General features: G+C 44.3%; 1 protein-coding gene across 2 annotated transcripts in view; it reads right to left on the reverse strand.

Moving 5' to 3' along the window:
* The window catches only part of LOC121541139 (NXPE family member 3-like), an 89,265-nt gene that overhangs the window by 28,773 nt on the left and 36,549 nt on the right, over nucleotides 1-23,943 (reverse strand). The window contains exon 1 of one of the 2 annotated variants that reach the window (XM_045207454.1): nucleotides 8,921-8,945. The exons of the other annotated variant lie outside the window; for it this stretch is intronic. The gene's annotated coding sequence lies outside the window, so the exon portion shown is untranslated. Of the gene's footprint in view, nucleotides 1-8,920; nucleotides 8,946-23,943 lie in introns of those variants that run through there. 2 annotated transcript variants of the gene reach the window in all.

Below are 23,943 nucleotides of genomic sequence, written 5' to 3' on the forward strand. Positions count from 1 at the left end.
GACCCTTGAGGCGGCGCGTAATTGGCCCAGCGTCATCCGGGTTAGGGGAGGGTTTGGCCGGCCGCGATGTCCTTGTCCCATCGCGCTCTAGAGACGGGCCAGGCGCATGCACACTGACTCGTGTGGCTGGCTTCCAAGTTAAGAGAGCAGTGTGTCAAGAAGCAGTGCGGCTTGGTAGGGTCGTGTTTCGGAGGACGCATGGCTCTCAACCTTCAACTCTCCCAAGTCCGTACGGGAGTTGCAGTGATGGGACAAGACTGTAACTACCAATTGGGGAGAAAAAAGTAAATAAAAATATATTTTTTAATAGTATAATGCAAAATGCTCTGAGACCACGTTGCATATGGTCCCTATTATCATCACCATATAGCCATGATAGTGGGATGCCTACACGCCCCCACCCTCACATCTCTACATATCTCCCCTTCCCTTCCACTAGTACACACTCACACACTCACACGCATCCAACCTCAAGCTCACGATCCCGATTCTCCGACAGACCCTCACACACTTGTTCCACTCCCGAGCCCAGCTCAAGAGTAGACTTGCTAAGTGAATGTGGATACCGTTGTAGCCGTTCAAGAGGAGCATCCACATTTTCCCGGGATGGGTAGATTTCAATTGCCCAATGTCTAGTCCTGGCTGATGGAGCTCAGATACCCCCCTCCCCCTCAATACCCTCACGCTGGTCCCCCGAGGCGACCCTTCTTCTTCAGCACCTCTGTGCTGTCAGGTGTCTAATGTAGTTAGGGTTGGGCAACTTTCCATCATGATAAGACAAAATGATAAGTATCACCGCTTTAATATTTAGTATTTTATTATTACTTTTTGAAAGTATTTCCCATCTCTGCACAAACATGGCTACTCACACTCTATGGCACAACTCTTCCTTGCAGACACACATGGACAGACATTTGCACCCACTTCCTTACTCACTCACTTGCATCTCTTCAGATTCATTCAAAGATAGACACAAAAGTATTCAGACCCCTTGGATTTCTCCACATTGTTTTGTGTTACAAAGTGGGATTAAAAATAATGTTCTTGTGAATTTGTCAACAATAGACACAAAATACTCTAATATCAAAGTGAATGTATTTTTTATATATTGTTAAAGATGAATAAAAATGCAATAACTAAAATAGTCGTTGCATAAGTATTCAGCTCCCGGAATCAATACATGTTACAAACACCTTTGGCAGCGATTACAGCTGTGAGTCTTCTTGGGTAAGTCTCTAAAAGCTTAGTTTGCATACCTGGATTGTGCAATATTTGCCAATTATTATTTTCAAAAATCTTCAAGCTCTGTCATGATGTTGAGGATAATGGCTGGACAGCAAGTCCTGCCATAGATTTTCAAGCAGATTTAAGTCAAAACTGTAACTTGGCCACTCAGGTTGTAGGTTATTGTCCTCCTACTGAAAGGTGACTTCCTTTCCCAGTGTCTGGTGTAAAGCAGGTTCTCCTCTAGGATTTTGCCTGTGCTTACCACCATCCCGTTTCTTTTTATCCTGAAAAACTCCCCAGTATTTTCCAAAGTCAAGCAAGCCATGATGCAGCCAACACCATGCTTGAAAATATGGAGGCAGTTACTCAGTGATGTGTTGTATTTGCCCCAACATAAGGCTTTGCATTTAAGATGGAAGCCACTCCTGAGAAAGGCATGACAGCACTCCTGGTGAAACAACAATGGAACTCTTTGGCCTGAATGCAAAGCACTATGTCTGGAGAAGACCAGGCACAGCTCATCACCCGTCTAACACCATCCCTACTGTGAAGCATGGATGGCAGCATCATGCTATGTTTTTCAGCAGCAGGGACTGGTAATGATAGAGGGAACATTGAATGGAGCCAAAAATAGGCAAATCCTTGACGAGAACCTGCTTCAAAGCGCAAACGACCTTAGGCTGGGGCAAATATTTACATTCCAACAGGACAATGACCCCAAGCATACAGCCAAAGCAATGCTGGAATGGCTTCAGAACACAAATGTGAAAGTCCTTGAGTGGCCCAGCCAACGCCCAGACCTGAATACCATTGAAAATCTGTGGAAAGACTTGAAGATTGCTGTTCACCTCCACTCCCCATCTAACTTAACAAAGCTTGAGAAAATCTGCAAGGAAGAATGGGAGAAAATCCCCAAATACAGATGTGCAAAGCTGATACAGCCATACCCAAGATGACTCAAAGCTGTAAACACCACCAAAGGTGCTTCTATAAAGTATTGACAAAGGGGAGGGAATACTTATATAAATGAGATATCTGTATTTAATTTTCAATAACTTTGCAGACATTTCTCACTTTGTCATTATGAGGTATTGTGTGTAGATGGGTGAGAATACTGTTTTATTTCAATCAATTTTGAATTCAGGCTGTAACACAAATAAATGTGGAATAAGTAAATGGCTATGAATATTTTCTGAAGGCAATATATGACGTACTATGGGGAGTCAACATTGACCAATCATATTAATCTGAAGAAAACTGAAAACACGCCCAACAGGCCAATGAATGCTGAGACTGCCCTCGGAAACCCCACCTTCCTGGCTATAACACCGGGGCTCGCATTCATTTCCTCAAATCAGTTGCGCTCTTCAGTGAGCCTAAACCCCCTGACGGCGCGGGTCCAAAATACACATGACAATAAGTATGTGGACACCTGCTCGTCGAACATCTCATTCCAAAATCATGGGCATTTGCTGCTATAACAGCCTCCACTCTTCTGGGAAGGCTTTCCACTAGATGTTGGAACATTGCTCTAGGGACTTGCTTCCATTCAGCCACATTCAGACACAAGAGTATTAGTGAGGTCAGGCACTGATGTTGGGCGAGAAGGCCAGGCTCACAGTCGGCGTTCCAATTAATCTCAGAGATGTTTTACGGGGTTAACGTCAGGGCTCTGTGCAGGCCAGTCAAGTTCTTCCTCACCGACCTCGACAAACCATTTGTGTATGGACCTCGCTTTGTGCACGGGGGCATTGTCATGCTGAAACTGGAAAGGGCCTTCCCCAAACAGTTGCCACAAAGTTGGAAGTGCATTATTGTCTAGAACCCTCAAACTCAACTCTGGACCTCGAAGCCAGTGCCACTGCATTTTTTTTTATTGTTCCCCTCTAATCAGGGACTGATTTAAACCTTGGGCACCAGGTGGGTGCAATTCAGTATCAGGTAGAACAAAAAAACTGCAGGCTCTGGACCTTACAGGGTAAAAGTTGAGTACCTCTGCTCTAGAATGTCATTGTATGCTGTAGTATTAAGATTTCCCTTCACTGGAACTAAGGGGCCTAGCCCGAACCATGAAAAACAGCCCCAGACCATTATTCCTCCTCCACCAAACTTGACAGTTGGCACTATGCATTCGGGCAGGTAGAAATCTCCTGGCATCTGCCAAATCCAGATTCGTCCGTCGGACTGCCAGATGGTGAAGCGTGATTCGTAATTCCAGAGAATGCGTTTCCACTGTCCAATGGCGGCGAGCTTTACACCACTCCAGCCAACGCTTGGCATTGTGCAATGTGATCTAAGGCTTGTGTGCTGCTGCTCGGCCATGGAAACGCATTTCATGAAGCTCCCGACGAACAATTCTTGTGCTGACGTTGCTTCCAGAGGCAGTTTGGAACTCGGTAGTGAGTGTTGGAACCGAGGACAGACACTTTTACACGCTACGCGCTTCAGCATTCGCCGGTCTCATTTTGTGAGCTTGTGTGGTCTACCACTTCGCGGCTGAGCTGTTGTTGCTCCTAGACATTTCCATTTCACAATAACAGCACTTACAGTTGACCATGGCAGCTCTAGCAGGGCAGCAATTTTATGAACTGACTTGTTGGAAAGGTGGCATCCTATGACAGTGCCACGTTGAAAGTCACTGAGCTCTTCAGTAAGGCCATTCTACTGCCAATATTTGTCTATGGAGATTGCATGGCTGTGTGCTCGATTTTATACACTTGTCAGCAACGGGTGTGGCTGAAATAGCCAAATCCACTAATTTGAAGGGGTGTCCACATACTTTTGTATATATAGTGTTTGTTATATCTCGTTCCCTCCTTCAGGGAACAGTAGTTATATATATAACTGTATGCTCCCTTTCAGTCGGTCACTCTGTATAACATACTATGGGGACATACAATCACTCCCCAAGCCGGCTCAGAGGGTACCAAACTAGGAGGCCCACGGCAGCCCAAACACACACAGGTTCCACCGGCTCCAAAAAGGGGTTACAGAAGCCACTAATACTTAACCAAGACGCCTGAACTGTCAGAGCCTCATGAGGCCTGAACTGTCAGAGCCCCATATAGGGAACCAGAACCACCTGCTGCAGCTTGGCTATGCGCACTGACCTTAGACATTAAAACTAGTAGATAGTGATGTCTATGGGGCCTCCTCGTAGCCTGCTGCCCTGTGATTTGTCTGTGTCAACATGTGATCCTGTGTGACGACAAATGTAGTAGTCAGAATGGATCACTATTTAATTAAATATTTCGATTTGTAGCAAACTTAAAAATAATTCAACGTGGGGATCCACATTTTAGAGCTCAAAACTGCCATCTAAATGAATGTTGTTTGGCCGATCTGGCGATCGTAACTTACATAGGCTTTCTAGGGCAGACCAGGGCCTTTGACACCGCAAGGTTGCTACGCAGTAGCCGACCAGCAGAGCTTGTGACTTCACTGACACGCCGTCACTGCAGCCCAAGTCCATAATCCCCCGCGGTTCCAACAATACTTACCTTGCGAACCTGAAATGTCAGAAATCGTACAAGGACCCGCAAGTCCAAAACAACAGAACACCTGTTGTGACTTGGTAAAGTGCACACACTCTGCATAGCATCGACCAGAGTCAATGGACCGCCGCAGCCCAAGGCTCAAACCCATAGGGAAACTGTGGTAACCTGGATAAAGGTGTAACCTGCGCGCAGCTTATCACCCACTCCAGGACCCCGCCATAAGAACACTATGAGCCACACTGGGAGCAGTTACATCCAAGTGATAAAACCTCAAAAGGTATGTGGGGAACCCAACTTGCTGAAGCACCGATATCACCAATCATCATTCCCCTGAACAATGCAAACGAAGCCGCCACACCCCTAGTGTGAGCACGCACACCGCTAGGCAACCCTTGTCCTTTGCTGTCACACGCCATAGAGATAGCCTCCACAATCCAATGAGAAAGACACTGCTTAGAAAGCGCCATACCCCGAGCTGGATTAGCAAAACAGACAAAAAGCTGGTCACAAACTCGGGTATCCTTGTACGTGCGTAAAGCCAAACGGAGGAGGTGAGAAAGGGAAAACCATAGACTTACAGTACCAGTCAAAAGATTGGACACACCTACTCATTGAAGGGTTTTTCTTTATTTTTACTATTTTCTACAATGTAGAATAATAGTGAAGACATCAAAACTATGAAATAACACATATGGAATCATGTAGTAACCAAAATAAGTGTTAAACAAATCAAAATATATGTTATATTTGAGATTCTTCAAAGTAGCCACCCTTTGCCTTGATGACAGCTTTGCACACTCTTGGCATTCTCTCAACCAGCCTCATGAGGAATGCTTTTCCAACGGTCTTGAAGGAGTTCCCACATATGCTGAGCACCTGTTGGCTGCTTTTCCTTCACTCTGCGGTCCAACTCATCCGAAAACATCTCAATTGGGTTGAGGTCGGGTGGTGGGGAGGCCAGGTCATCTGATGCAGCACTCCATCACTCTCCGTCTTGGTCAAATAGCCCTTAAAAATTAAGAAAAACCCTGGAATGAGTAGGTGTGTCCAAACCTTTGACTGGTACTGTAGGTATAACCTTGGGAGCAAACTGCATTAGGACGTAACCTCACTTTGAAGTCGCCAGGCGCAAACTCCAAACAGAAAGGGTGTGCTGATAGCTCGTGGAGATCCCCAACGCGCTTGACCGACGTCAAGGCCATGAGCAGGGCAGTCTTGTCGGGAAGGACCTTCAGGTCCACAGACTCAGAGTTCAAACGAAGGCTCATACATAGTGTACAGGACCAAAACCAAGTCCCAGGTCGGAGCCATAGGCTCTTGCAAGAACATCAAAATGTCCACCCAAGAGCTCTGAAAAGGAGAAACTCCATCAACCTGACACCAACCTTCAAATGCACACCGCTTATATATATACAAGCCTCTCGTAGAGGGCACACGCGCCATAGTCGTAATCACGTTCGAGGGTAAACCCCTAGCCATCAAATTCAACCTTTCAGTGGCCAAACCTACAGATCCCATATCTGCGGTCGTGGGTGCAATAGATCTCGATGACACGGACCCCCTACGGGTCCCCACCCAACAGGCGGATGACCAACAGACCCTCCTGACGGACCCTCTCCACGGTGGCCTGTATCAGGTCCACCGGAGAAACGCATAGAGCAGGGTCCAGGGCCACTGATACACCCCCCCCCTCCCACGAAAAGTAGAACTGCAACAACGTTGAGAGATCTGGGAAGGTACATCGGCCAGGTTTAGGGGAGAGATACCCAGCAATAAAACAGATGCATCAAAAGAAGTCCCAGAGGCACCACAGCTATCATAGAGGCCATCAGACCCAATAACCGCAGGCACAAGCGAAAAGTGCCCCAGCGGAAACCGTGCCAAACAGAGACAGAATTTGCTGGGCTGCACCGACTGTATTAGCTGTCACAGCGTGAGCATTTTGAACTTGCACACCTTGAGGTGCTTGTCCAAACCATGGAAGTCCAGGATGGGATGCAGCATTCTATTGCTCTTAGGAACTAAGAAATACCTGCTGTACCAACCGCTCCGTACCTCCGACAAGGGAACCACCAGAATAGCCCTCTTTCAATTAAGAGGAATTCTCCTTTTAAAACAGGTGCTAGGACACACCCATGATGACATCTCGCATGCCCGCCACTGGGTGGACCACATGGCCAACCTCCCATACATTGACATCTGAAGGAGCGGAGCACCACCTGGAGGACTAGGATAATGTGGTTATTTTGTCATGTCCTCTCACACCCGCCACTCCCAACAACCTTGTGTCCGACTGTGGGGAAGAGACTGATTTATGCTCATATATGGGTGATACCATACTTTCCATACCCTTGGACACCACAGATCCTTCGGTAGACGCACTGCACTCACTAATGCAAGTCGCTCTGGATAACAGGATCCACCAAATGACCAAAATGCAAATGCACAATGCCACCATTGACAGCCTAAAAAGGCCCTGCTTGTCCTTCTCAGTGGTGCATGACATCGAAGCCCCACATATGAAAAAGATCAGGGTCCAGATATCATACCCGAATCTCCTAGTCATAATCAAGAGCTGGATGCGCATTTTCCCAGCATGAAGGTCATATTGCACCAGTCGCATGACAGGCGGGGAACAACTCCGACCACAGTTTCAACTGTTCTGCCTACGGCTATGGAACCCTGACCTGTTCACCTGACGTGTTACCTTGTCCAGGACCTGCTGTTTTCGACCTCCTCTCTCTCTATCCCATCTACTGTCTCAACCTCTGAATGCCCGGCTATGAAAAGCCACTGACATTTACTCCTGAGGTGCTGACCTGTTGCACCCTCTACAACCACTGTGATTATTATTTGACCCTACTGGTCATCTATGAACATTTGAACATCTTGAAGAACAATCTGGCCTTAACGGCCATTTACTCTTATAATCTCCATCCGTCACAGCCAGAAGAGAACAGGATACCCCTCAGAGCCTGGTTCCTCTCTAGGTTTCTTCCTAGGGAGTTTTTCCTAGCCACCATGCTACATCTGCATTGCTTGCTGTTTGGGGTTCTAGGCTGGGTTTCTGTATAAGCTTTTTCTGTATAAGCTTTTTCTTCAAAGAGAGGGCCTTCTCCAGTAACCCCAATCTTCCTAAGAAGTCAGTGTACAAAAGAGTGAACTCAGCCGGTGACACCGGTCACACAAACTGGTCCGAGCCAAGGAAGCCTGAGCGTTTTCCACCCCAGGCAAACAAGACAGCACTTCTAAGTATCTTTAATTTTCATTGTGAAACCACATGCCCTAGAACACGGTCGGAGGTTCATATCCGTCTGGTTAGCCTTTTTGAACTTACTCTTACCACTGGCCATCTTACTCAAGCAAGGAAGCACTGGCTACACAAGCAGAGCAGAAGTGGTAGTCTTTTAGCAAACACAAATCCTACCCAAGCAAGGAAGCATTAGCTACACAAGCAGAAAGTAGTTAGCTTTTAGTAAACACAAACACCAACATCTAGGGGGACGAGTACTCGCTCCCCACTAACAGACACCTAAGCTGGAGCTGAATCTAGTAGTCTTAGTGTGCTTGAAAAGTTTGTAAATTGCGTGACACTTTGTCCTTCAGGCCTGAAAAGCAAAGAATTGAGAAAAGTAATGCAAGCCCCAGTGTTATAGCCAGGAAAGCGGGACTTCCGAGAGCAGGCTCTGCATTCATTGGCCCGTTGGGCGGGTTTTTAGTTTTCTTCAGGTCGTTAACTGCACATAGTATGTTACACCAGGTGACCAACAAAGGGAACCATGCCTTACAAAATAAATGTTGAACTGTCCCTTTTGTTGTCTGCTTCAAGATGCCTGCTCAACTAAGACCTAGAACCTGTCACTTTTCACTTTGTGACACTACCGCTCAATAAAATGAATCTCATGTTCCAGAAATACTATAAGTATTTATTATTGGACCACTCTATATGGCATATAAACATGAATTATGCTGTACCAGACGTGTGATTTCTGGTGCTCACTATATTTGTCACATAAGCAGCAAAATAGGGGGGTAAAACACAATGTGTGAACGCACCCCCAAGCACTGATGGCAAACCAACCCTAAATCCTTTCATACGAACATTCAACATTTTAAACTATCCCTCATCACAGATCCAATGATATTGACAAAGTAGATAAAACATTAATGAAAACCTTATAATACATTTAACATACCCAGAAACGTTGATAGACACGCAGTGTTGCTGGAAGGACAAACTCTAATATGTCTATTACATATTAACTAAACTTCTGAGGCTGAACGCCCTTTGAAACAGTTGAAGTTGGAAGTTTACATACAGTGAGGGGAAAAAAGTATTTGATCCCCTGCTGATTTTGTATGTTTGCCCACTGACAAAGACATGATCAGTCTATAATTTTAATGGTATGTTTATTTGAACAGTGAGAGACAGAATAATAACAAAAAAATCCAGAAAGACGCATGTCAAAAATATTATAAATTGATTTGCATTTTAATTAGGGAAATAATAATAAACATACAGAGAGTCCCCTCCTGTACTCTCTGTTCACCCATGACTGCATGGCCAGGCACGACTCCAACACCATCATTAAGTTTGCCGACGACACAACAGTGGTAGGCCTGATCACCGACAACGATGAGACAGCCTATAGGGAGGAGGTCAGAGATCTGGCCGTGTGGTGCCAGGACAACAACCTCTCCCTCAACGTGACCAAGACAAAGGAGATGATTGTGGACTACAGGAAAAAAAAGAGGACTGAGCACGCCCCCATTCTCATCGACGGGGCTGTAGTGGAACAGGTTGAGAGCTTCAAGTTCCTTGGTGTCCACATCACCAACGAACTATCATGGTCCAAACACACCAAGACAGTCGTGAAGAGGGCACGACAAAGCCTATTCCCCCTCAGGAGACTAAAAAGATTTGGCATGGGTCCTCAGATCCTCAAAAAATTCTACAGCTGCACCATCGAGAGCATCCTGACTGGTTGCATCACCGCCTGGTATGGCAACTGCTTGGCCTCTGACCGCAAGGCACTACAGAGGGTAGTGCGTACGGCCCAGTACATCACAGGGGCAAAGCTCCCTGCCATCCAGGACCTCTATACCAGGCGGTGTCAGAGGAAGGCCCTCAAAATTGTCAAAGACTCCAGTCACCCTAGTCATAGACTGTTCTCTCTGCTACCGCACGGCAAGCGGTACCGGAGTGCCAAGTCTAGGTCCAAAAGACTTCTCAACAGCTTCTACCCCCAAGCCATAAGACTCCTGAACAGCTAATCATGGCTACCCGGACTATTTGCACTGCCCCCCCCACCCCATACTTTTACGCTGCTGCTACTCTGTTAAGTATTTATGCATAGTCACTTTAACTCTACCCACATGTACATATTACCTCAACTACCTCAACTAGCCGTACATATTACCTCAACTACCTCAACTAGCCGGTGCCCCCGCACATTGACTATGCAACGGTACCCCCCTGTATATATAGCCTCCCTACTGTCACTTTATTCTATTGTATATATAGCCTCCCTACTGTCACTTTATTTTTACTTCTGCTCTTTTTTTCTCAACACTTTTTTGTTGTTGTTTTATTCTTACTTTTTTGTTTAAAATAAATGCACTGTTGGTTAAGGGCTGTAAGTAAGCATTTCACTGTAATGTCTGCACCTGTTGTATTCGGCGCATGTGACCAATAAAATTTGATTTGATTTGATTTGATTTGGTTTGAAATCAGCAGGGGATCAAATACTTTTTTCCCTCACTGTACACCTTAGCCAAATACATTTAAACTCAGTTTTACACAATTCCTGACATTTAATCCTAGTAAAAATTCCCTGTCTTAGGTCAGTTAGGATCACCACTTTATTTTAAGAATGTGAAATGTCAGAATAATAGTAGAGATAATTATTTATTTCAGCTTTATTTCTTTCAGCACATTCCCAGTGGGTCAGAAGTTTACATACACTCAATTAGTATTTGGTAGCATTGCCTTTAAATTGTTTAACTTGGGTCAAACGTTTCGGGTAGCCTTCCACAAGCTTCCCACAATAAGTTGGGTGAATTTTGGCCCATTCCTCCTGACAGAGCTGGTGTAACTGAGTCAGGTTTGTTGGCCTCCTTGCTCGCACAAGTTTTTTCATTTCTGCCCACAAGTTTTCTATAGGATTGAGGTCAGGGATTTGTGATGGCAACTCCAATACCTTGACTTTGTTGTCCTTAAGCCATTTTGCCACAACTTTAGAAGGATGCTTGGGGTCATTGTCCATTTGGAAGACTAATTTGCCACCAAGCTTTAACTTCCTGACTGATGTCTTGAGATGTTGCTTCAATATATCCACATAATTTTCCTTCCTCATTATGCCATCTATTTTGTGAAGTGCACCAGTCCCTCCTACAGCAAAGCACCCCCACAGCATGATGCTGCCACCCCCATGCTTCACGGTTGGGATGGTGTTCTTCGGCTTGCAAGCAACCTTTTTTTCCCTCCAAACATAACGATGGTCATTATGGCCAAACAGTTCTATTTTTGTTTAATCAAACCAGAGGACATTTCTCCAAAAAGTACGATCTTTGTCCCCATGTGCAGTTGCAAACCATAGTCTGGCTTTTTTATGGCAGTTTTGGAGCAGTGGCTTCTTCCTTGCTGAGCAGCCTTTCAGGTTATGTCGATATAGGACTCGTTTTTCTGTGGATATAGATAATTTTGTACCTGTTTCCTCCAGCATCTTCACAAGGTCCTTTGCTGTTGTTCTGGGATTGATTTGCACTTTTCGCACCAAAGTACGTTAATCTCTAGCAGACAGAACACGTCTCCTTCCTGAGCAGTATGACGGCTGCGTGGTCCCATGGTGTTTATACTTGCGTACTATTGTTTGTACAGATGAACATGGTACCTTCAGGCGTTTGGAAATTGTTCCCAAGGATGAACCAGACTTGTGGAGGTCTACAATTTTTTTTCTGAGGTCTTGGCTGATTTCATTTGATTATCCCATGATGTCAAGCAAAGAGGCACTGAGTTTGAAGGTAAGCCTTGAAATACATCCACAGGTACACCTCCAATTGACTCAAATGATGTGAATAAGCCTATCAGAAGCTTCTAAAGCCATGACATCATTTTCTGGAATTTTCCAAGCTGTTTAAAGGCACAATGAACTTAGTGTATGTAAACTTCTGACCCACTGGAATTGTGATACAGTGAATTATAAGTGAAATAATCTGTCTTTAAACAATTGTTGGAGAAATGACTTGTGTCATGCACAATGTAGATGTCCTAACCGACTTGCCAAAACTATAGTTTGTTAACAAGACATTTGTGGAGTGGTTAAAAAACGAGTTTTAATGACTCCAACTTAAGTGGATGTAAACTTCTGACTTCAACTGTATATAACTACCATAAAACACATTGAAATTGGATCATTGAAATCTTTATTGAATATGTGTGTGTGTTTAAAAAAACATTGTGGCTAATTAAACATACACAATCTCTCTTTGTCTATAACCTGCTGTCAAAGTAAAGAGTATGCAAATACAGTACCAGTCAAAAGTTTGGACACACCTACTCATTGAAGGGTTTTTCTTTATTTTTACTATTTTCTACATTGTAGAATAATAGTGAAGACATCAAAACTATGAAATAACACATATGGAATAATGTAGTAACCCAAAAAGTATTAAACAAATCAAAGTATATTTTATATATGAGATTCTTCAAAGTAGCCACCATTTGCCTTGATGACAACTTTGCACACTCTTGGCATTCTCTCAACCAGCTTCATGAGGAATGCTTTTCCAACAGTCTTGAAGGAGTTCCCACATATGCTGAGCACTTGTTGGCTGCTTTTCCTTCACTCTGCGGTCCGACTCATCCCAAACCATCTCAATTGGGTTGAGGTCGGGTGATTGTGGAGGACAGGTCATCTGATGCACCAATCCATCACTCTCCTTGGTCAAATAGCCCTTACACAGCCTGGAGGTGTGTTTTGGGTCATTGTCCTGTTGAAAAATAAATGATAGTCCCACTAAGCGCAAACCAGATGGGATGGCGTATCGCTGCAGAATGCTGTGGTAGCATGCTGGTTAAGTGTACCTTGAATTCTAAAGAAATCACAGACAGTGACACCAGCAAATCACCCCCACACCATAACACCTTCACCTCCATGCTTTACAGTGGGAACTACACATGCGGAGATCATCCATTCACCCACACTGCGTCTCACAAAGACACGGCGGTTGGAACAAAAATCTCAAATTTGGACTCCAGACCAAAGGACACATTTCCACCGGTCTAATGTCCATTGCTCGTCTTTCTTGGCCCAAGCAAGTCTCTTCTTATTATTGGTGTCCTTTAGTAATGGTTTCTTTGCAGCAATTCGACCATGAAGGCCTGATTCACACAGTCTCCTCTGAAGAGTTGATGTTGAGATGTGTCTGTTACTTGAACTCTGTGAAGCATTTATTTGGGCTGCAATTTCTGAGGCTGGTAACTCTAATGAACTTATCCTCTGCAGCAGAGGTAATTCTGGGTCTTCCTTTCCTGTGGCAGTCCTCATGAGAACGATGCTGAATGGGTGAAGGGCTCTCCGATAGTAGCACCAAAACATTCAAAGACCATTTTCTCAAAAGTGAGTTTACAAGTTTAGCAACTTTCAAAGCAAAATTATTTTCCCATTGGTCCTCAACTGTAGTGTATGATGTACCATTTTGTAGCTCTGAGTCTTTACTTTTATCCAATGTAAAAAACTCAATTTCAAATGTTGCTACATAAGACCGATTTGAGCCGGTCGGTCACATATGGACTTGATCTTTTACCAAATAGGGCTATCTTCTCTATACCTTATCACAACATAACTGATTGGCTCAAACGCATTAAGAATGAAAGAAATTCCACATTTACATTTTAGTAGACGCTCTTATCCAGAGCAACTGAGTGCATACATTTTTTCATACTGCCCCCCCGTGGGAATCGAACCCACAACCCTGGTGTTGTAAATCACTGCTAGGCAAATCCCCGCCTTATCTTAGCTCATTGGTCACCATAGCAACACCCACCCGTAGTCTGCGCTCCAGCGGGTATATCTCACTGGACATCCCCAAAGCCAACACCTCCTTTGGCCGCAATTCCTTCCAGTTCTCTGCTGCCAATGACTGGAACAAATTGCAAAAATCTCTGAAGCTGGAGACACTTATCTCCCTCACTAACTTTAAGCATCAGTTGTCAGAGCACCTTACCAATCACTGCACCTGTACACAGCCCATCTGAAATTAGCCCGCCCAACTACCTCATCCCTATATTGTTATTTATTTTGCTCATTTGTACCCCCAGTATCTCTATTTGCACATCATCTCTTGCACATCTATCATTCCAGTGTTAATACTAATTGTAATTATTTTGCACTATAGCCTATTTTATTGCCTTACCTCCATAACTTGCTAAATTTGCACACACTGTATATTATATGTATTTCTGTTGTATTTTTGACTTTGTTTTGTTTTACCCCATATGTAACTCTGTGTTGTTGTTTTTATCGCACTGCTTTGCTTTATCTTGGCCAGGTCGCAGTTGTAAATGAGAACTTGTTCTCAACTGGTTTACCTGGTTAAATAAAGGTGAAATAAAAAAATAAAAAATAAAAGCACCATGCTCTACCAACTGAGCTACAAGGAGGCCTGTTAATTTAAATGCATTCCAGTTGACTACCTCATAAAGCTGGTTGAGAGAATGCCAAGAGTGTGCAAAGCTGTCATCAAGGCAAAGAGTGGCTACTTTGAAGAATCTCAAATATAAAATATATTTTGATTTGTTTAACACTTTTTTGGTTACTACATGATTCAATATGTGTTATTTCATAGTGTTGATGTCTTCACTATTATTCTACAATGTAGAACATAGTAAAAAATTAAGAAAAATTCTTGAATGAGTAGGTGTGTCCAAACTTTTGACTGGTACTGTATGTAATCTAGCTGCACTATCCTTTTAAGCATACAGAGGATGGGGTCTGCTGAGAAAGATAACCAACAAAAATGGTTGTAGCCAAACTTCTAATTAACTGCCTCTATTTTAAAGTTTAAGAAAAGTTTTTTAAAGTTTGTCCTTCCTGTTCAATGTTTAAGTTGAAGGACTCTTATTATCAAATCAAATTTTATTTGTCACATACACGTGTTTAGCAGATGTTATTGCGGGTGTAGCGAAATGCTTGTAGAGAATAAGAACTGATAACTGGTGTAGAGAAGGACCACTTTTCTACTTTCTATCAATTAGCAATTCACTGCCAAATCTCACATACAGTTGTCAAGTCCTAACTCAGTGAAATTAATACTTCAAAGCTTATGGACAAAGTTCCCCATAGCCCCATTCTAAAGGGCTACTATAGCCTGATTCACTATCTTTGTAAACGGAATGGCAATATGTTTTGCAACATAAAATAACTACATGGATTTTACTTCTACATAGGACTTTTACATTTAGATAAAAATTGTCTTTGGCTTTCTCTTTAAAATATTTAAATGTACCTAATCTACAAACACTTAAGGAAGCCAAATGCCATGCCAATGTCTTATTTGTTGATTTCTCCTCAGTTTTTAATACAATCCAAAGGAAACAATTAAGGAAGCTACCCAACTAGCAAATTTGGTTATTTTGAACTTGTGGTAACTGTTACATTGCCCAGCAAGAAAACCAAAAATGTCACTCAAACAGAAGGGGGAACTAACAAAGAGTCACTGACCAACAACCAAAACAAAACAGGTGGGGTTATAGGAGGGGTTCTGAAAGACACTCATGGGGTGTCTACTGAAAGTTGACTAGCAACAACAACTGGAACCTAAAATTCACCCAACATGATCGCCCACTAAATTTGCCCAAGAATAGGCAAACAAAAGAAAAACCCACACCAAACTTAAAGGCAGGAAGCAGCCCAAAAAGTGGAGCAAAAACAAAAACAGGGAAGATCAGATAAAGGATTGTTTGTCTGAGAAATCAAAATAGGGAGAGCCAACTAAAGGTGATTTTCTTCTTCTTTAAGTTTTATTGGTGAATCGTAACCAACTGACAGGTGCATACACCGCCACCTACTGTACTGGAGTGTGAGGCCAGTCACGACCTATCTATACCACAATGTTCTCTTAACAAACCCTGAATTTATAATAAAATAATTCCATACAAACCTCACTACTCTGATTACCCCCACCCTAACTACCACCCACTCCCCATTCCCATCCAACCTCTCTGACGCTATCAAACAACCTCTCCCTTTCTACATATACAGGTTCCCTGTAGCTCAGTTGGTAGAGCATGGCGCTTGCAACGCCAGGGTTGTGGGTTCATTTCCCACGGGGGGCCAGTATGAAAATGTATGCACTCGCTAACTGTAAGTCGCTCTGGATAAGAGTGTCTGCTAAATGACGTAAATGTACATCATACAGTACATTTCACAAAATAATAATACATGTTCAACTGTTTCTTCTACCATACATCCATTCCAGTACCATGTTTCGAAGATGAATTAAATCCTGTTTGCCCTAATCTCATCCTACACAACATAATCCATACCTACATATTACCTCAACTAACCTGTAACCCCGCACATTGACTCTTTACCGGCACCCCCTGTATATAGCCTCAGTATTGTTGCTCTTAATTTTTTTTTACATTAGTTTCTTTTGTAATTCTTTTCTTAACTCTTATTTTTCATAAAACTTCATTGTTGGTTAAGGGCTTTTAAGTAAGCATTTCACGGTAAGGTTGTATTCGGCGCATATGACAAATACAATTTGATTTGATAACCTCAAAATCATTTCCATAAACACCTGTATGAGCCGGAATCCAACAGAACTGTATTTTCAAAAAAAATATTTGTAACCCCAACAACAGCATCATTATTTCTAACCATAAATCCTCACGTTCTGACTTTCCAGATCTTAAACTGATGCAGAGTCCGAACATATTACTACTCTTCTTGGTTGCACCACCTCTATCCATTGTAATCCAACAATTATCGCAACCATTTCTGTTGAATATACAGATAAATCATTAGTTAGTCTCCTGTATAGATTACCATCGAACTCAGGAATAAATACACCTGCCCCTGTCTTCCCATTCATAGGATCCTTTGAACCATCTGTATACACTGCAAGACAAGAATAAAACGAATATATTGATCCACTATTGTTCCTACATTATCCCCTTCACACCACTGTTTATTTTCTTCTATCAGACTAAGGTCAACATGTAGTCTTGTATAAAACCACGGTGGCACATTTCCTATTGTCACAGAAGGCCCTACAACAATATCTCTGAGTCCATATTCAGCAACCCTTTTTCCAATCTATGGGCCAAAACCCCTCTTTTGATATCGTTCAAATTCCCAACAGTCTTTAAATACTGTCAGTGTAAAGCCTCAACTGGTGTAGTTTCAAATACCCCATCACATATCCTGAGTGCCCTCGCTTGCATCCTATCAAGGCGCAACAGTGATGTAAAAGCCACAGAAACATATACAAAGCACCCATAACCTATAGATGCTCATCAAAGTGTGATAAATATCAAATCAAATCAAATTGTATTTGCCACATGCGCCGAATACAACAGGTGTAGACATTACAGTGAAATGCTTACTTACAAGCCCTTAACCATCAATGCATCATTTTTAAAAAATAAAATAAAAATAAGTAAAAAAAAGTAATAACTAATGAGCAGCAGTAAAATAAAGGAACAGTAGGGAGGCTATATACAGGGGGGTACCGGTGCAGAGTCAATGTGTGGGGGCACCGGCTAGTCGAGGTAATTGAGGTAATATGGACATGTGTGTAGAGTTAAAGTGACTGTGCATAATTAATAAACAGAGTAGCAGCAGCGTAAAAGAGGGGGATGGGGTGGGGGGGGCAGTGCAAATAGTCTGGGTAGCCATGATTAGCTGTTCAGGAGTCTTATGGCTATCGGGTAGAAGCTGTTGAGAAGCCTTTTGGACCGAGAATTGGCGCTCCGGTTCCGCTTGCCGTGCGGTAGCAGAGAGAACAGTCTATGACTAGGGTGGCTGGAGTCTTTGACAGTTTTTAGGGCCTTCCTCTGACACAGCCTGGTATAGAGGTCCTGGATGGCAGGAAGCTTGGCCCCAGTGATGTACCGGGCCATACGCACTACCCTCTGTAGTGCCTTGCGGTCGGAGGCCAAGCAGTTGCCATACCTGGCCGTGATGCAACCAGTCAGGATGCTCTCGATGGTGCAGCTGTAGAACCTTTTGAGGATATGAGGACCCATGCCAAATCTTTTCAGTCTCCTTAGGGGGAATAGGTTTTGTCGTGCCCTCTTCACGACTGTCTTGGTGTGCTTGGACCATGTTAGTTTGTTGGTGATGTGGACACCAAGGAACATGAAGCTCTCAACCTGTTCCACTACAGCCCCGTCGATGAGAATCGGGGCGTGCTCGGTCCTCTTCTTTTTCCTGTAGTCCACAATCATCTCCTTTGTCTTGATCACGTTGAGGGAGAGGTTGTTGTCCTGGCACCACACGGCCAGGTCTCTGACCTCCTCCCCATAGTCTGTCTCGTCGTTGTCGGTGATCAGGCCTAACACTGTTGTGTCATCAGCAAACTTAATGATGGTGTTGGAGTTGTGCCTGGTCATGCAGTCATGAGTGAACAGGGAGTACAGGAGGGGACTGAGCACGCACCCCTGAGGGGCCCCCGTGTTGAGAATCAGCGTGGCAGATGTGTTGTTACCTACCCTTACCACCTGGGGTGGCTCGTCAGGAAGTCCAGGATCCAGTTGCAGTGGGAGGTGTTTAGTCCCAGGGTCCTTAGCTTAGTGATGAGCTTTGAGGGCACTATGGTGTTGAACACTGAGCTATAGTCAATGAATAGCATTCTCACATAGGCGTTCCTTTTGTCCAGGTGTGAAAGGGCAGTGTGGAGCGCAATAGAGATTGCATCATCTGTGGATCTGTTGGGGCGGTACGCAAATTGGAGTGGGTCTAGGGTTTCTGGGATAATGGTGTTGATGTTAGCCATGACCAGCCAGGTTAGAGTCCCGCTCCTTGAAAGCGGCAGCTCTACCCTTTAGCTCAGTGCGGATGTTGCCTGTAATCCATGGCTTCTGGTTGGGGTATGTACGTACAGTCACTGTGGGGACGACGTCATCGATGCACCTATTGATGAAGCCAGTGACTGATGTCGTGTACTCCTCAATGCCATTGGAAGAATCCCGGAACATATTCCAGTCTGTGCTAGCAAAACAGTCCTGTAGCTTAGCATCTGTTTCATCTGACCACTTTTTTAGTAACCGAGTCACTGGTGCTCCCTGCTTTAGTTTTTGCTTATAAGCAGGAATCAGGAGGATAGAGTTATGGTCAGATTTGCCAAATGGAGGGCGAGGGAGAGCTTTGTATGCATCTCTGTGTGTGGAGTAAAGGTGGTCCAGAGTTTTTTTTCCTCTGGTTGCACATTTACCATGCTGGTAGAAATTAGGTAGAACGGATTTAAGTTTCCCTGCATTAAAGTCCCCGGCCACTAGGAGCGCTGCATCTGGATGAGCGTTTCCTGTTGATTTATGGCCTTATACAACTCAGTGCAATCTTAATGCCAGCATTGGTTTGTGGTGGTAAATAGACAGCTACGAAGAATATAGATGAAAACTCTCTTGGTAGATAGTGCGGTCTACAGCTTATCATGAGATACTCTACCTCAGGCGAGCAAAACCTCGAGACTTCGTAAGATATCATGCACCAGCTGTTGTTTACAAATATACACAGACCGCCACCCCTTCTGAGCTCTGATCAACACTGGGAGCAATATTTAGATGTTGACCCATAATTGATTTTCTTTATTTTGTACAAAATATTTTTATTATTATATATTTTTTCTAATTAGAAATAAAAGATGAGGTCTGGACCTCGGTGTCCTCATATGTATTTATGGCCCTGGTTGCTAGCACCATGCTTTAATGGCTGAAACGGCCAAGCACTGGAATCATCTCTCCACGGTAGTAGGATTGTGAGGTTGGCCTTCTGATAGGCTACAACTGCTAAAGGGCAATGGAACCAAAACAAGTAATTTTAGGAGGAAATGATGAGCCATCTGCTGTTCGAACTGACTTGGATGGAGCATTGTGGGGTCGCTAGTCTGTGTCACCGGGTCATCATAAAAGAGGTCCCCTCAGTAACCCCTGCAGATGCAGATGCTATTCACATTCTGGAGTCCGATTTCAAGGACACCAGTGAAGATGGCAAGACAGTGTCTCAGGATGACATCTTCTTCCTGAACAAGCTGAATGATGGTATAAGGAAAAATGGTCATGGCCACTATGAAATGCCCTTTCCTTTTAAGGAGAGACCCAATCTACCGGACAACAAACAACTCGCCATTGTACGGCTCAGCCATCTCAAAGGGAAACTGTTAAAGGATGAAAGGTATAAAGATCGTTATGTCAAGTTCATGGGTGTCATTGAAAAGGGTAGAAGTTGAAGATGATGGAAATTAAAGCGAGGAATTGTATTTTTCTCATCATCCTGAGAAGCCAGATAAGCTCTTCGTAGTATTTGATTGCTCTGCCAAGTACAAGGGAACCAGTTTGAATGACCATCTGCTTCCAGGGCCTGATTTGACGAACAAGCTGAACGGATTCCTCATGCGTTTTCGGCGGCACCCTATTGCATTGATGTGTGACATTGAGAATATGTTTTACCAATTCCATGTGCCTGAGACTGACCAAAACTATCTGCGCTTCCTTTGGTGGAAAAAGGGATACATTACTGCACAGCCTCAAGAGTTCCACATGAAGGTCCATCTACTTGGCGCTGTATCATCTCCTGGATGTGCAAACTATGGGCTGAAGCATCTGGCTAAGGAGAACAGAGACCTATACCCTCTAGGCTCACAATTCATCATGAGAGACTTTTACGTCGATGACGGGATCACAAGCATAGACAGTATGGAACATGCTATTCAGTTTGCCGTGAGGTTCAAGAACTTTGTGCCATGGGTGGTCTTCGACTGCACAAGTTTGTATCAAATGACAGAGCTGTCCTAGAAAGCATACTGCCATTTGAACGTGCATCCGACATTAAGGACCTTAACCTTACATTTGATGAGTTGCCATCAGAAAGACCACTAGGGATTCAATGGCACATTGAGTCTGACTGCTTCAAGTTCAATGGCAGTGTAACAATTATTTAACACTATGGCCTACTGTATGTTTAAGCTTAAACTCTATTGGACCAGTTAGGTTTGCTACTGGAGCAGTAGGGAGAAATGAAAACAGCACAACTGAATAATTTAGGAAAAGAATGCCGGCTTGTATTTTCTAAATAAAAATACTTTTAAAAAAAAATATTCACCTTGAGTAAATATTTATATGTGAAATTTGTACAATGAGCTCAATATGAATTCAATATATCAACAGGACAATAGACTTCGATATCGGCCATATATTCCGCCTATAGTTTACTAGGGTGCAGCCAACTCTATTTTAATCTGAGGGTATCTCAGCTTTCAATGTCCAATACAAATACAATAAACATGAATCCACAGAAAAACACAACCCAATTCACAAATACTGACTTATAAACCTCTATGAGATGGAATCAAATGTGAGTGACTGTGCCTATCAATAAACACTGTAAGGTGTTTAAATGTGGTATGTGCTTATGACAGTTCAACTGCAATGTATGATGCTATGATGTCTTGCAACAAAGAATCCTACCACACCGTAGTATGGCAGTGCACATTCAGTGTCCTCCAAGGAAAAGGAAAAATAAATCTTTGCATGCAAATCTTCTTATGGATGTTCTGGGTTCGGGCGGCTCGTCATCCTTGGTGGAACTGAATCCATACAAAAAAAAAACTGACCTGTTTTAAAAACAGGATCACACAATATAAACTCATCAAAAAAATAAACGTCTCTTTTTCAGGACCCTGTCTTTCAAAGATAATTTGAAAAAATCTAAATAACTTCACAGATCTTCATTGTAAAGGGTTTAAACACTGTTTCCCATATTATTAAGGAACATGCACCTGTGGAACGGTCGTTCATTTCATTTCCTTTTTCATTTTTCGTCATTTAGCAGACGCTCTTATCCAGAGCGACTTATAAATTGGTGCATTCACCTTATGATAGCCAGTGGGACAACCACTTTACAATATATATATATATATTTAATTTTTTGGGGGGGTGGGGTAAGGGGGGGTAGAAGGATTACTTTATCCTATCCCAGGTATTCCTTAAAGAGGTGGGGTTTCAAGTGTCTCCGGAAGGTGGTGAGTGACTCCGCTGTCCTGGCATCGTGAGGGAGCTTGTTCCACCATTGGGGTGCCAGAGCAGCGAACAGTTTTGACTGGGCTGAGCGGGAACTGTGCTTCTGCAGAGGTAGGGGGGCCAGCAGGCCAGAGGTGGATGAACGCAATGCCCTCATTTGGGTGTAGGGACTGATCAGAGCCTGAAGGTACGGAGGTGCCGTTCCCCTCACAGCTCCGTAGGCAAGCACCATGGTCTTGTAGCAGATGCGAGCTTCAACTGGAAGCCAGTGGAGTGTGCGGAGGAGCGGGGTGACGTGAGAGAACTTGGGAAGGTTGAACACCAGACGGGCTGCGGCATTCTGGATTAGTTGTAGGGGTTTAATGGCACAGGAAGGGAGCCCAGCCAACAGCGAGTTGCAGTAATCCAGACGGGAGATGACAAGTGCCTGGATTAGGACCTGTGCCGCTTCCTGTGTAAGGCAGGGTCGTACTCTGCGAATGTTGTAGAGCATGAACCTACAGGATCGGGTCACGGCCTTGATGTTAGCGGAGAACGACAGGGTGTTGTTCAGGGTCACGCCAAGGCTCTTTGCACTCTGGGAGGAGGACACAACGGAGTTGTCAACCGTGATGGCGAGATCATGGAATGGGCAGTCCTTCCCCAGGAGGAAGAGCAGATCCGTCTTGCCGAGGTTCAGCTTGAGGTGGTGATCCGTCATCCACACTGATATGTCTGCCAGACATGCAGAGATGCGATTCGCCACCTGGTTATCAGAAGGGGGAAAGGAGAAGATTAATTGTGTGTCGTCTGCGTAGCAATGATAGGAGAGGCCATGTGAGGATATGACAGAGCCAAGTGACTTGGTGTATAGCGAGAATAGGAGAGGGCCTAGAACTGAGCCCTGAGGGACACCAGTGGTGAGAGCACGTGGTGCGGAGACAGATTCTCGCCACGTCACCTGGTAGGAGCGACCTGTCAGGTAGGACGCAATCCAAGAGTGAGCCGCGCCGGAGATGCCCAACTCGGAGAGGGTGGAGAGGAGGATCTGATGGTTCAAAGTATCAAAGGCAGCAAACAGGTCTAGAAGGACAAGAGCAGAGGATAGAGAGTTAGCTTTAGCAGTGCGGAGAGCCTCCGTGACACAGAGAAGAGCAGTCTCAGTTGAATGACCAGTCTTGAAACCTGACTGGTTTGGATCAAGAAGGTAATTCTGAGAGAGATAGCAAGAGAGTTTGGCTAAAGACGGCACAGTCAAGAGTTTTGGAGAGAAAAGAAAGAAGGGATACTGGTCTGTAGTTGTTGACATCAGAGGGATCGAGTGTAGTTTTTTTGAGAAGGGGTGCAACTCTCGCTCTCTTGAAGATGGAAGGGACATAGCCAGCGGTCAAGGATGAGTTGATGAGCGAGGTGAGGTAAGGGAGAAGGTCTCCGGAAATGGTCTGGAGAAGAGAGGAGGGGATATGGTCAAGCGGGCAGGTTGTTGGGCGGCCGGCCGTCACAAGTCGCAAAATTTCATCTGGAGAGAGAGGGGAGAAAGAAGTCAAAGCATAGGGTAGGGCAGTGTGAGCAGGACCAGCAGTGTCATTTGACTTAACAAACAAGGATCGGATGTCGTCAACCTTCTTTTCAAAATGGTTGACGAAGTCATCCACAGAGAGGGAGGAGGGGGGGGTGGATTCAGCAGGGAGGAGAAGGTGGCAAAGAGCTTCCTAGGGTTAGAGGCAGATGCTTGGAATTTAGAGTGGTAGAAAGTGGCTTTGGCAACAGAAACAGAGGAAGAAAATGTAGAGAGGAGGGAGTGAAAAGATGCCAGGTCAGCAGGGAGTCTAGTTTTCCTCCATTTCCGCTCGGCTGCCCGGAGGCCTGTTCTGTGAGCTCGCAATGAGTCATCAAGCCACAGAGCAGGAGGGGAGGACCGAGCCGGCCGGGAGGATAGGGGACATAGAGAGTCAAAGGATGCAGAAAGGGAGGAGAGGAGGGTTGAGGATGCAA

The sequence above is a fragment of the Coregonus clupeaformis genome, chromosome 3, assembly GCF_020615455.1.
Source record: "Coregonus clupeaformis isolate EN_2021a chromosome 3, ASM2061545v1, whole genome shotgun sequence".
In the NCBI taxonomy this organism is placed as follows: domain Eukaryota; kingdom Metazoa; phylum Chordata; class Actinopteri; order Salmoniformes; family Salmonidae; genus Coregonus; species Coregonus clupeaformis.